Raw genomic sequence first — 12064 nt, 5'->3', positions numbered from 1 at the left:
GTGTATAAGTATCCATGCCATTGCGAAACACATGCTTTTGCGAACATTCTTCTCCCCTACGTAATAAGCAAAGCCATGTGCAGGGAGAGCTAGAGGGTCGCGCCAAGGGGTAGCGTGGTTGTGTATTCATGTGCATGTACAGTACGTCATTATGCACGTGTGTGTGTGTGTGTGTGTATGTGTGTATGTGCACTACATGTACATGTCGTATGCCGTTAGTGTATGGTGAGTACTCATCACGAAATCGGGCACCCCGCTTAAAGGGGCCATGTTTGCTACTCCCAACCTGTCCTGATTATGCGATGAATACTGTACAATAGTATTTAGCTGCACCTTGATTTGCTAATACTTGCGGTATATCTGAACTACATTCCCACTTGCTTTGACATTCAGCAGTGAGGACTGGAGGGTTCTAGTGTCCAACACTGTAAGAGTAGGTGATGTTTGTGTTGTTTCTTTTTGCATGGCAGCTGTTAGTAAGATTGGTTGATAACTTATCATGAATCATGTATTTCATGTACAACTCAATCAACAGCATATTTAGTTCACATCAGGCACTGAAAAATCTGTGTATGTGCTGTGGTGTAAAACCCAATCAAGGCTAGACCAAAGGGTTGCAAGGTTACAAGTTTCTTTTGCAAGACAAATCCCGATTGTGATGCCTATGCAAGGTTCACATGGGGTGCAGGGGAGTCCCATTGTAGTTGGGTCACGCATGAGAATCTGCTTTTAGCAAGGTATTTAAAATTGTCCGGTCCCATCTAAACCTCATGTGTTTACCTGTGGGATGACAAAGTAAAAATGATTGCAAGATACAGTTCGGGTCAAACCTATGGAAGTGCGAAACAGAATTTGTGTTGAAACAGGAACAAATTTTGACCCAGTGCCAAACAGTGGGCAAAACCGTGCACTGCATCAAAAACAGGAAACTGCATGTAGTGCTGAATACCCACTCTCTGTACTTGTTCGCATTATTGCTGCACGCTTGCAGTGACTACCCCAAATGACAAACACCACATACATGTATGCACCCTATTATCTCAGTTCCTATTGGCTTTGTGGAGAAAAGCGTTCCATCTGTGACATGATTATTGTCAAACCTAAGAATCCATCATTTTTATGTTGTGAGAATACTTGTAGCACTTCCCCACTTACCTGTCCAACACTATTGCGTCAGACTATGTATGTAACCCGATCATAGCAGGACATGTTCATTCGATGTTCATTTGTGATTTGTGGATGTGTTCATAGTGTATGGATACAACAAGGGTCCAGACGTGATAAAAATCAGAAAGGCCTGACGCAACGATCTCATTAGGACTGGATTCCCCCGTGTGAGACAACATGATGATCAGTGTATTAAGTACGTGCACTCTGAAAAGTGCTAAGTCCCTCATTGTATTCAGGTTCACTCCAAGACAAGTCAAAGCAATAGAACTGTGAACATGAAATTCAAATAGGACAACAGTTGTGCGTGTCTTCATGATACATGTAGATGATAAAGCTTATTATCTCTTGTGCAACTTATGATTAAGTCATGCCCCAACCAAGCCAACACAGAGAGATACTCAACGTTAGTAGCAGAGAGCAAATAGACTTTTGTGTTTGTGTTTGGAAAGACAAATGTGTGTATCTACCATCCTTGTTAGGATAAAAGCTCCAATGTGTTACTACCCTCGGCAAGTAAGGTTTAATTGTTCTCATACAGTGTATGTTAATGAGAAAGTGAGGAAATTGGTACAACATTTATTGACTGCAGTCCAATGTCATAGAGGAGATTTTCAGCTTTTGTCCATCGCAAGGATGAAAATGATTATCCGCTGATTGTATGTTACGGAGTTGCAGCCATGGAAACAGCGACACATGTTAAGTTAACGAGAAAATAAAATCTTGATCTCATCAATTCATATGTAATCAGAGAGAGTCAAGAGTGAATTTCATTTGTCCTTGTGTGTTTCGTATATCCAAATTGATGAAATTTTGTTTCTTCTTTACATTTGTAAAGATTGATATGTTTAAACCTTGTGGCTACAAAAGTAGTAATACATCCTACTCTGTTACGGTAGGTAGAGTATTTTGTAGTATCCTGTGTGTCTGTTCTGTGATTTGATGTGCACCCTGCCAAGTAAGATCAATTTTGCGTATTTTTAATGCTGCCGAATCGGGGCATTACATAGTGGTGCATATACGGAGCAAAAATATTCACATGCCTTTATTTTCGCACTGGTTCCTGGTCGCGCAAAATGCACTAAAAAGTCCACACCATGACTATGTTCACTTTCACAATACAGGTAAGAGTGATGCATTTCAAACTCTTCAGATGTTCCCGTACCTGCCATTGGAGTTCTCCCCCCCCCCCCCAATTCACACTCACACATAAGCGCACACACACACACTTACTCCCACCCCCACCCAGCAAGATCCTGGGCCACATTGCCATGCCTTGATTGGGAAGTATTATGTGTCGACCAGCCCAATAACAGTAGGCCTATACTTCTTCCTTTCTGTAGTAGTTAGCAGACCAGTCGACTGATGAATCAGAATTGATACAAGGTCCCGACTCCAATGACCAATGTGAATAGTGGTTGCATAGGAATCGTCTTACAGTTCCAGATGGGGTCAAGGGGTAAGGCCCCCCCCCCACACACATACACACACACACGCACACACACGCACGCACACACACACACACACACACACACACAAAGAACTTTGTGAGGCCAAAGTTTCAGTTAGATATTAGATACACCTGTAAGTCACAGGAAAGTCCAGTTCCTTTCAAACATTTCACATGTGTATCGGTACAGGCAAGGTCACTGACATTGGCCTTGTATGAAATATCAAAAGTGCAAAAGTTCCCACTTTCATAGGAAAAAAATTTGATGTATACACATTAAACACAAATGGGGGCGGGGTTTTAGGATGAACTCCAAGAAGGTGCACAGGGGGATGAGAGTAGAGAGGATTAATTTGAACAGCTTAGCTTCATTGTGTATATAAATTGACTTGTGAAATACAATGTATTGAATATTTTTTTTCACAACTTTACTGTAGCTAGTTTCTTACTAAACACAAACAGACCAGAAATGAATATAATTTATTTTTGGAAAATTGAGCAAAGAAAATGGGATTCCATCGGGATTCAAACCTGAGACCTCCGGATTGCTAGCCTGGTTTACGTTTGCTACATACTCAAAAGGCTTCATCACTTCGATGATCCCTCGCATTTATCCCCAAGTTGAATTATCCTTCGGGTTTATGCCAGGTTTAAGTGCGTGCGTGTGCGTCACACACAAAGCGCACTGCTATAGCTTCTGACCATCTGAGCATTGAGAATTTAGGGTTTCTGGGACGAACACTGAACTAGGGCTTTCCTTTCTATAGCTCAGTCGGTAGAGCACGGGCGAGCAATCCGGAAGTCTCGGGCTAGAATCCAGATGGAATCCCATTTTCTTCGCTCAATTTTCCAATAATAAATTAGTTTCTTACTAGACATATTTTGATGTCACATGCGAGACTGCAGGACAAGCACAGCAAACAATTCTATGATCACCACTGCTACAATCACTCACCATTCAGGCATAGTAATGCACTCTTTAAAAGCTTGCTTGCCATATGCACCAAATGCTGCATAATGATGCAATTAGCACTGTAACAGCATTGTTCAATGTATGAAATATGTACACACTTCCACACATACATGAACATGTGCATGTAAACATTGACTGACAGGTGAGAGTGAGATATTGCAAAGGAGTGGGGGAGGAGGTTGTCCCCCCTGCCACGGTAGGGAGATTTTGCATTTTATATGCTCCGTCACTGACCAGGGACGCTAACCTGGAAGCATTAAACTGCACATTACTTGAATATGAGACCATTCTGAAGCAAATCATTTTCACACAACAATAAATATACAATGAACTCTTGAATGAATCCCACAAGGATTGAAACAATCACCCCCCAGCATTTCCACTGATTCCCACTGATCAGTTACTAGCCTTCCCCTTTAAATTGGGGCCATTTGGTGCATTCTAAAGTGACCTTTTTCAATATACTTACAAATGAATTTATGTTAAAATTGTTGATTAAAACCTTTGGTGGCCACTTACAAATTCTCTCTGATTAATCTGAATCAGTTAAAATTGCATGGAAAAAAAAAAAACCCCGAAAAACAAAAAATGCTGCCGACTAGCTACACCTTTCAACAGACAGTACATACGTGTAGTAAAAAGTTGTGCTGACCATTTTTAAGTACACTATGTCAGATTTGATGATGGCATGTCTGTATATCATGTAAAGTATGTACGCAGCACAACATTCACTGGTTGGGACAATGGTCAGACTTGGAGTGCGAGTGCACGTTTTTCAAGTACGGCCATATGACCGCTAATTAAATTGTTTGGTCTTCGATTGCACTGTAAACCAGCCGAACTAAAGTATACGATATCATAATATGGGGTGGGGGGGGGGAATGAAATCAAATGTGTTGAAGATCCATGTGGAGAGAACGTGAGATTTGGTCAAAATGCCTGGGTCTCACAGTCAATCCAGGAGTTGGCAGTCCTGTGACACATAATACATGCACATCTATGCAATATTCATGAACTGTTGGAGAACCTGTCTTTAATGGCTACCCATCTACCATACCTACTCTTTTAGTTTCTCTTCAGTGGCTGCCGTAGACAGGCCCGTTTTACTGCATACACACAATGTGACAAGTATTACATCAGATGCTACTGAAAGAAAAGTAGGAATCATAGGTGAAATATAAAAGCTGATATTTTTGCGACTTTCACATATCCCTTATGGGCTGCAATCAAATTGACAACATGCTAAAATATTGCCATCTGCTGATCTTGATCACATTAAATTTGGACAGGAATTAGTGCACCTATGGTAACCTCAGTGTCGTATCGAAATATCTGTGACCCAATTCCTTATATACACGAATATACTAGCTTTTGTTGTATGAGTGATATGATAAGCATAAAAACACGTTTACGGATGTAGATAGCCAGATAGCCACACAGATTGTATGTAGATAGATAAATATATAGATAGATATATAGATAGATAGATAGACAGATAGATAGATAGATAGATAGATAGATAGATAGATAGATAGATAGATAGATAGATAAATGGATGGATGGACAGACGGATGGATAGGTAGATATTATATAGATAGGTAGGTAGGTAAGTAGATGGATAGAAATGATAAAAAACAGATGTTTGTACAACACATTCCAGGATCTCACACACAGAATCAACTACGAAGAGACTACAAAAGAATGTGTTTCTAATTGTGTCTTTTTCTTTTATTTCATCTTTTCTTTTTGTTTTTCTCAGTAAAAATTGTCATCACACAATTGACGAATATTGTATAGGCACTGCTTAACCCATAAACTCTGGAAGACATGGAATGAAAAATTATAGTATGGACAACATACACACTTTTTCTTGTTTTGAATTTCTTCCCAGATCATAATTAGAAATTGCTACAAATAGTGCAAAAAAAATGACACATTGTATCATACCTTCAGACTTCATTCCAGTTCATTCCTAATGCCATACGAATCAAAAAAACATTCAGAAAATAAAATCTAACATTTCCAACATTCAGCAAAGCATGCATCTCTTAAAAATACTTTGTCTTTGATAAATATACCATAATATATACATCTGGCCTTAATGTCGGACCATTGCACAATGCCAAGGTCAAAGTACTTTGTCTTCCTTTGATGCTGAAGGCTTCATATACAAATGAGCTGTGACGCAAGAAAATGGTCCTTAAAACGCCACAAAACGGCGCAAAAATTTGACCAACCAATACGCTCAAAATGAGATCAGCTAGCTAGCTGCATGTGCATGCATAGACGCATCAAAAAGTGGCAGGATTTGGGCAAAAAGTGGCTGGATTTGGGCAAAACATGCTTTTTTTAAATGTCACAACTGGGGCATTTAGGAGTGGAAATTCAGAAAACAGTTTGCATATCTGAATTTGTTCATTCTACAATGTGGCAAGGTTATCTTGTTTTTGGCATTTCATTCCCAAGGGGCCCTTTTCTCGCGTCACAGCCCAAATATATTCCCTCAATTCACATAAAGCATAAATAGATTTTAGTAGTAGCTTTCTCTTTATCAAAGGATGGACAAGTAAAAAGGCAGTACTTCAGTACAGAAAATATTACACCATAAGAATACACAGACTATAGTACACTTCATAAGTACTTAATGACTTTGGTAAAAAAAAAAAAAAACTGTCTGGACTCCCACTGACATGAACACAAATCTTCACTAAATTTCCTCTCTCTCTCTTTTTAAAACATGAAATGCAGAAGAAAACTCTGCATCCCTTGCATCAAATTCATTGCATAGGGACTTCTCTGATGAATAACCCAACAGTGGTGGGTTGTTTTTTTTCAGTGGGAAGAGGTTGCACATGGTTTTATGATCAAAAGCATAATTTATTTCATTTTTTTTTTTTAATGAACCAACAGCGGTGTTGGGAGGTGAGGACATGGCGATGTCATATGATTTGCATATAAAAATATGACTTGTGACTGAAGTACTTTGCCATGAAAGTATGCAAAATTTCTACAATTCTTCTTTCACATGAATTTTTTTATAAAACCTTCACCATTTGCTTGTTTAAGTATGCTCTCCTATAAAAAAAAAAAGCTGAACATGTCATGGCACATGATTTCATAAACATGTCAACATTAATACTGAACCATTTCAATTATCTTTGTAATACAGTGTATGTCCCACTTGCCGTCACGATTTCTAAATTCATCATTAGCAATTCCTCCCTCTACATGTATTTCGTCTCCTTCTTCCCTCCGCCTCATTCTCTCTCCGTCTCTCTCACTTTCTACCTACAGCTTGACAGCAGGCACCAATGACTCAATTGCTGTACATGTCACTTTTTTGTGCTTTGTTGTATAATGTGATAGTTCTAATGCAACAACAGTTTAGAGTACACCAAAATAGGCACTATACAATTATGTTCTACTCTGAAAACAAATGATTGCTTAGTCACAATTATGGTTCACATTTTAGCATGTGTTTTTTTTTTTTTTTCATAGAATAATTTCCTGCTTCCCTTATTTGGTATAATTAAATCACCTGGTCTTAACTTTTATCTATTCTCCATTTCTCTTTCACAAATACTGATTACTCGGGGCTTACAGCCAAACAAGCTTGCTTTCATGTAGGTCCCCTCATACTTCTCTTTGTACAACCTGAACTGAGATTTCAACCAGTTATCATTAATATGACTACTGTATATACCTTGTACAATGTATTTACATTGCACATTGTTTTTTTTGTTGCTGTTGTTGTTTTGTATATTATTCAACAAAGTACAAGAACTTGTGCTATTACTTTTGATGTAACATTGATATACATGTATATGAGAATTATGAAATAAATTGAAAATAAAAAAAAATTCACATAAAAAATATGGCAAAGTGGTGACTGTAGCTGTTCCATATCAAACAACTGGTAGTACATTTCACCCTGAATTTTTATCCCTGTGCAGAAGGGTGTTTCATAAAGCTGTTCTTAAAGTTACGAATGACACAAGAACGACTGGTGATCAGTTCTTGTGCTGAATTATTGAAATTCTGATAAGTAAAGCACATCAGAACTGATCACCAGTCGTTTTTAGTTTGTCACTTTAAGAACAGCTGTATGGAACACCCCCAGGTTTACCCTGTACACAAACTGCAAAGTCAACATATGCTTACTGTATGTTGCTGATGAACATGCTTACTGAAGTACCCATGGTTACTTGACATAAAGCCAAGTCCATTTAAAAGCAAAGTCAACTTTTTGTCACTATGCATATTACTGTCTGCGCCGATGTGAGTCAATACATTTTCTTAAATTCCCTTAAACTTGACAACATTGAATTATACAAGTACATGTACTGTTTTCCAGCAAAATTAATAAGCAAATCAAATACTTCTACTTTTTTATCTAGAAAAATAAAAATGAAGAAATTGATGAATTTCCTAAGAGAATTATGAGTGAAAATGTTCCCTCTAAATCCAGTTCTACCAGGTGCGACCAACCATGGTCTGACAGTATAACAAAAAGAATCTGTCCCAGGAAGACAAGATCATAAAACAAGGTAAAAATGGCTGAGAAAGACTGGGACTAGAAAAGGTACAGAAAACTGAAAAAGCGAGCTAGGACACAATGTTGACAGGGTATCAAACAAGAGATACCTTAATTACATCATCTGCAGCAAAACAGGTGCTAGCAAAACACCTGGTGCAATCATCAATAAAGTAAAACACCATGACCAATCTGGTGATGCTTCTCTGAGGGGCTGACCAACTGAATTGGTTTGCTTCGCTCTTTACTTCTGACTCTACATCAGCCTTACCAGATTACGGACCATCATCTCATCCAGCAATGGATGACATCTTCATCAACACCAATGGAATTATCGAGTTGCTCGTAAAAACATAAACCCATATACAGCCTCAGGACCAGATCAAGATGGCGTCCCTGCCAAGCTCATAAACAAAATTGTAGAAGAAATAGCCCCTGCCATTAGCATGTTCCATTTTTATGGAAGAAAGCACTCATCTTCCCTATCTTCAAGAAGGGTAACAAGTTATCACCAGCTAACTACAGACAAAATATCACTGTCCGACATATATTGTGCAAACTATGTGAGCATGCACATTGTAGCTCTGAATTCCATCATCAGCCATTTGAAGGAAGACAGGGATCCTTTGCAATGCCCAATATAGTTTTTGGGAGCGAAGGTCCTGTGATACTGAGCTCATTGTGCCCATCAGTGATCTGGCCAGAGGTATATAAGACAAGGATCAAACAGACCAGATCCTCCAAGACTTTACCAAAGCCTTTGACAAGGTATCCCACAGGATGCTCCTTCATAAGATGCAGGAGTGGAGTCTGGGGTCACACACTGAAATGGGTGAAAAATTCCCTGAGGGGTTGTACACAGCGAGTCCTGGTAGATGGGAAGCTCAGTTCTCATGCCAATGTGGAATCTGGAGTCCCCCCAAGGCAGTGTCCTTGGTTCTCGACTTCTCTTGGTCATCATTGACGACCGACCAACCAGAATGCATCAAGACCTCTAAAATCCACCTTTTCGCAGACGACTGTGTATCATAAAAGAGGTACCCTCATAAGATGATGCTGTGCTAATGTGCTAGGTGATTTGGACTCCCAACAAAAGTGGGAGCATACCCGGTGCACAACATTTCACCTCCCAAAATGTCACATAATGTAAGTTAAAAAAAAAACAAAAAAACAAAAAAAAAAACAAAAAAAAAAAAACAGTAAAGCAACTTCTTTTCCATACAATATCCATGGAATTGTCCTGGAAGAAGTCACATCTGCCAGATGCCTAGGCCTTCAAGTCAACAATGGACTAAGCTTCAACGCAAATGTAGATGTCATGGGCAAAAAGCATTTTTCATTGTGCTTTTCTCAGGCCCAACTTCAATGGCCGCTCTCATGGAAGATCAAGGAGATGACCTACAAAACCTACATCAGATCCATTGCATAATACGTAAAGCTGTTGCTCGGGATCCGAGCACACAAAAATACACTGTACATGTAATATCAACAAGATTGAACAGGAACAACGAAACAGTGCCACAAATGTAACTGGCAACTACAACCAAAAGCAAGTGTTTCAAAGATACTACGGAAACTTGAGTGGCCCATGCTTCAATGCAGGCATCATCAACAGGTGTGTTTGGCAATGCTGTACAGAATCTGCTTTAACCTGGTTGACACAAAATGGGATAACCATCGTTAACACCATTGTCTTCAGTCACCAGGGGCCACACATGCTGTTTCTGGACCCCAGTCTTTACTTATGGTTTGCTCCCCCCCACCCCCCATGCACAAGCAGGGAATGGAATGCACTCAAGGTGGATCCAGCTGACTTCCCATTTCTTCACATCATGTGAAGGCATCACTGATGTCCTCAAAATGCCATTACGGGAAATCCAATTGCAGCAAGCAGTCCTTCAATGTATTTTCAAAATACATTGAAGGACTGCTTGAGTCAATGCCATCTACGGGAACTGTGCACATCAAGAGCCAAAATCAGTGCTCATACATGTAGTTTGATTGATGTGCGTGCATCACTATTCAGTGTGTTGAACCACTCTACAGACGCTAAAGGATTCACTACAAATGAAAGACGAAGAAAAAAATAAATAAACTACACATGTATACACTTGTATCTTGACTAAACCAAAGTAACATAATCCATATGGCAGAAAGACACTGTTTAGCAGTGTGGCAGCACAAATGAATACACAGCTAAACTTTCCTGGACATGAGCTGTAATCAGTGGCAGATCCAGGCAGGGGCATACCGGGCACACCCCCCCCCCCCCATTTTTGTTAAAACAAAAATGTGTTGTTAAAACAAAATGAATAAAAAGAAAAAAAAAATTGGGGGGGGGGGGGTGGGGTGCGTGCGCCGCCCGAATTCCTGGATCCACCCCTGGTAATGATGTTCATAAAGGATGGAAAAACACTAAATCATGTGCAAGTTCGGAACTCGTGCTGTCCTATTGAAGAAAACTGTAACTATATGCAACCATTACTAAGACAGTCCTGTGATGGGCAGTTTATTCTAACACAAACCTATAATCCATAAAGACAGAGGCACACTAGGTGGCGGAGTCCTGCTGGCCATTAAATCTGAACTGATTGCATGTGAAGAACCACACCTTACAGCACAGTGTGAATCGGTCTGGGCGAGTATACACACAAAGGGACACCAAACTATGTACCTGGGTGTGTTTTACAGACCTGATACAGGTTGTAAAACAAAAGACATGGACTGTATTGATCAACTTGATTCAATCCTGAGCAAAATTCCTCGCAACGGTCACATCTGGTTATGTGGCGACCTAAATCTTCCAGACATTAACTGGTCCAACAACACTTTTTTACCTGGAGGCAAATGTCCCTCGGTCAGCAGAAAGCTCCTGGACATGGCCCTTGATTATAACCTAACTCAAGTTGTTACGTCCCCTACTAGAGATGGAAATGTCCTTGATTTAGTATTCACAAACACTCCCTCCTTCATTCAAGACGTTACTATAATACCTGGCTTGAGTGACCACGACGCCGTCCTCACTGATATCGCGTTGTCTAGACAAAAAGTGAAATGCCCACATCGAAAGGTATACCTGTACAAAAAGGGTAACTTTGATAAAATTAACGAAGATATTAGGTTATTTGGTGAATCTCTCACAGAAGATGTCATCAAACAATCCAGTGTGAATGAATTATGGCGTTGTTTCAAAGACACAATTTCTTCTTCAATAGAGAAACATATACCCACTGGTTTATCTAGGAAATGCTCTCAGGCACCATGGATTCATCGTTCCCACATCAGAGGGATTAGACGCAAACAACGTTTGTACAACAAAGCTAAAAAGTTCCAGACTACTGTTACTAATACAGAATTTAGGAAATATCGCCGTGAATTAGACAGGAGTATTCGCAAATCCAGGTCTCAGTTTCTGTCAGACATCGGGCATAGTTTAGAACTTGGAAATGTAAAACCTTTCTGGCGTTACATCAAGAACTCTCGACAAAATTTTTCAGGCATCGCACCCTTAAAAACGGTAAATGGATTTGCAGCAACAGCCTTAGAGAAAGCTTCGTTACTCAACAAGCACTTTCAGTCTATCTGCACAAAGGAAGACACCATGAATGCTCCTCCAATATCCACAAATAGTGGAGACTCTCCAGCTATGGCACCTATCACAGTCACTGTAGAAGGAGTTGAAAAGCTCTTGAAAAACTTGGACCCCCAGAAATCTCCAGGCCCAGACGGAATCTCAGCTAGGGTTTTGAAAGAATGTGCATCCAGTGTAGCACCTGTCCTAACAACAATTTTCCAGAAATCTCTTTCTACCGGAGATGTCCCAGAAGACTGGCTCCAAGCCAACATTACGCCCTTGTATAAAAAGGGAAATCGTTCAGATGTCAGTAATTATCGTCCCATTTCGTTAACCTCAATAACGTGCAAGGTTCTTGAACACATT

The sequence above is a fragment of the Diadema setosum genome, chromosome 15 (genome assembly GCF_964275005.1).
Source record: "Diadema setosum chromosome 15, eeDiaSeto1, whole genome shotgun sequence".
Lineage (NCBI taxonomy): Eukaryota > Metazoa > Echinodermata > Echinoidea > Diadematoida > Diadematidae > Diadema > Diadema setosum.
The sequence above is the reverse complement of the archived record's forward strand: the minus strand, read 5'-3'. Positions refer to the sequence as shown.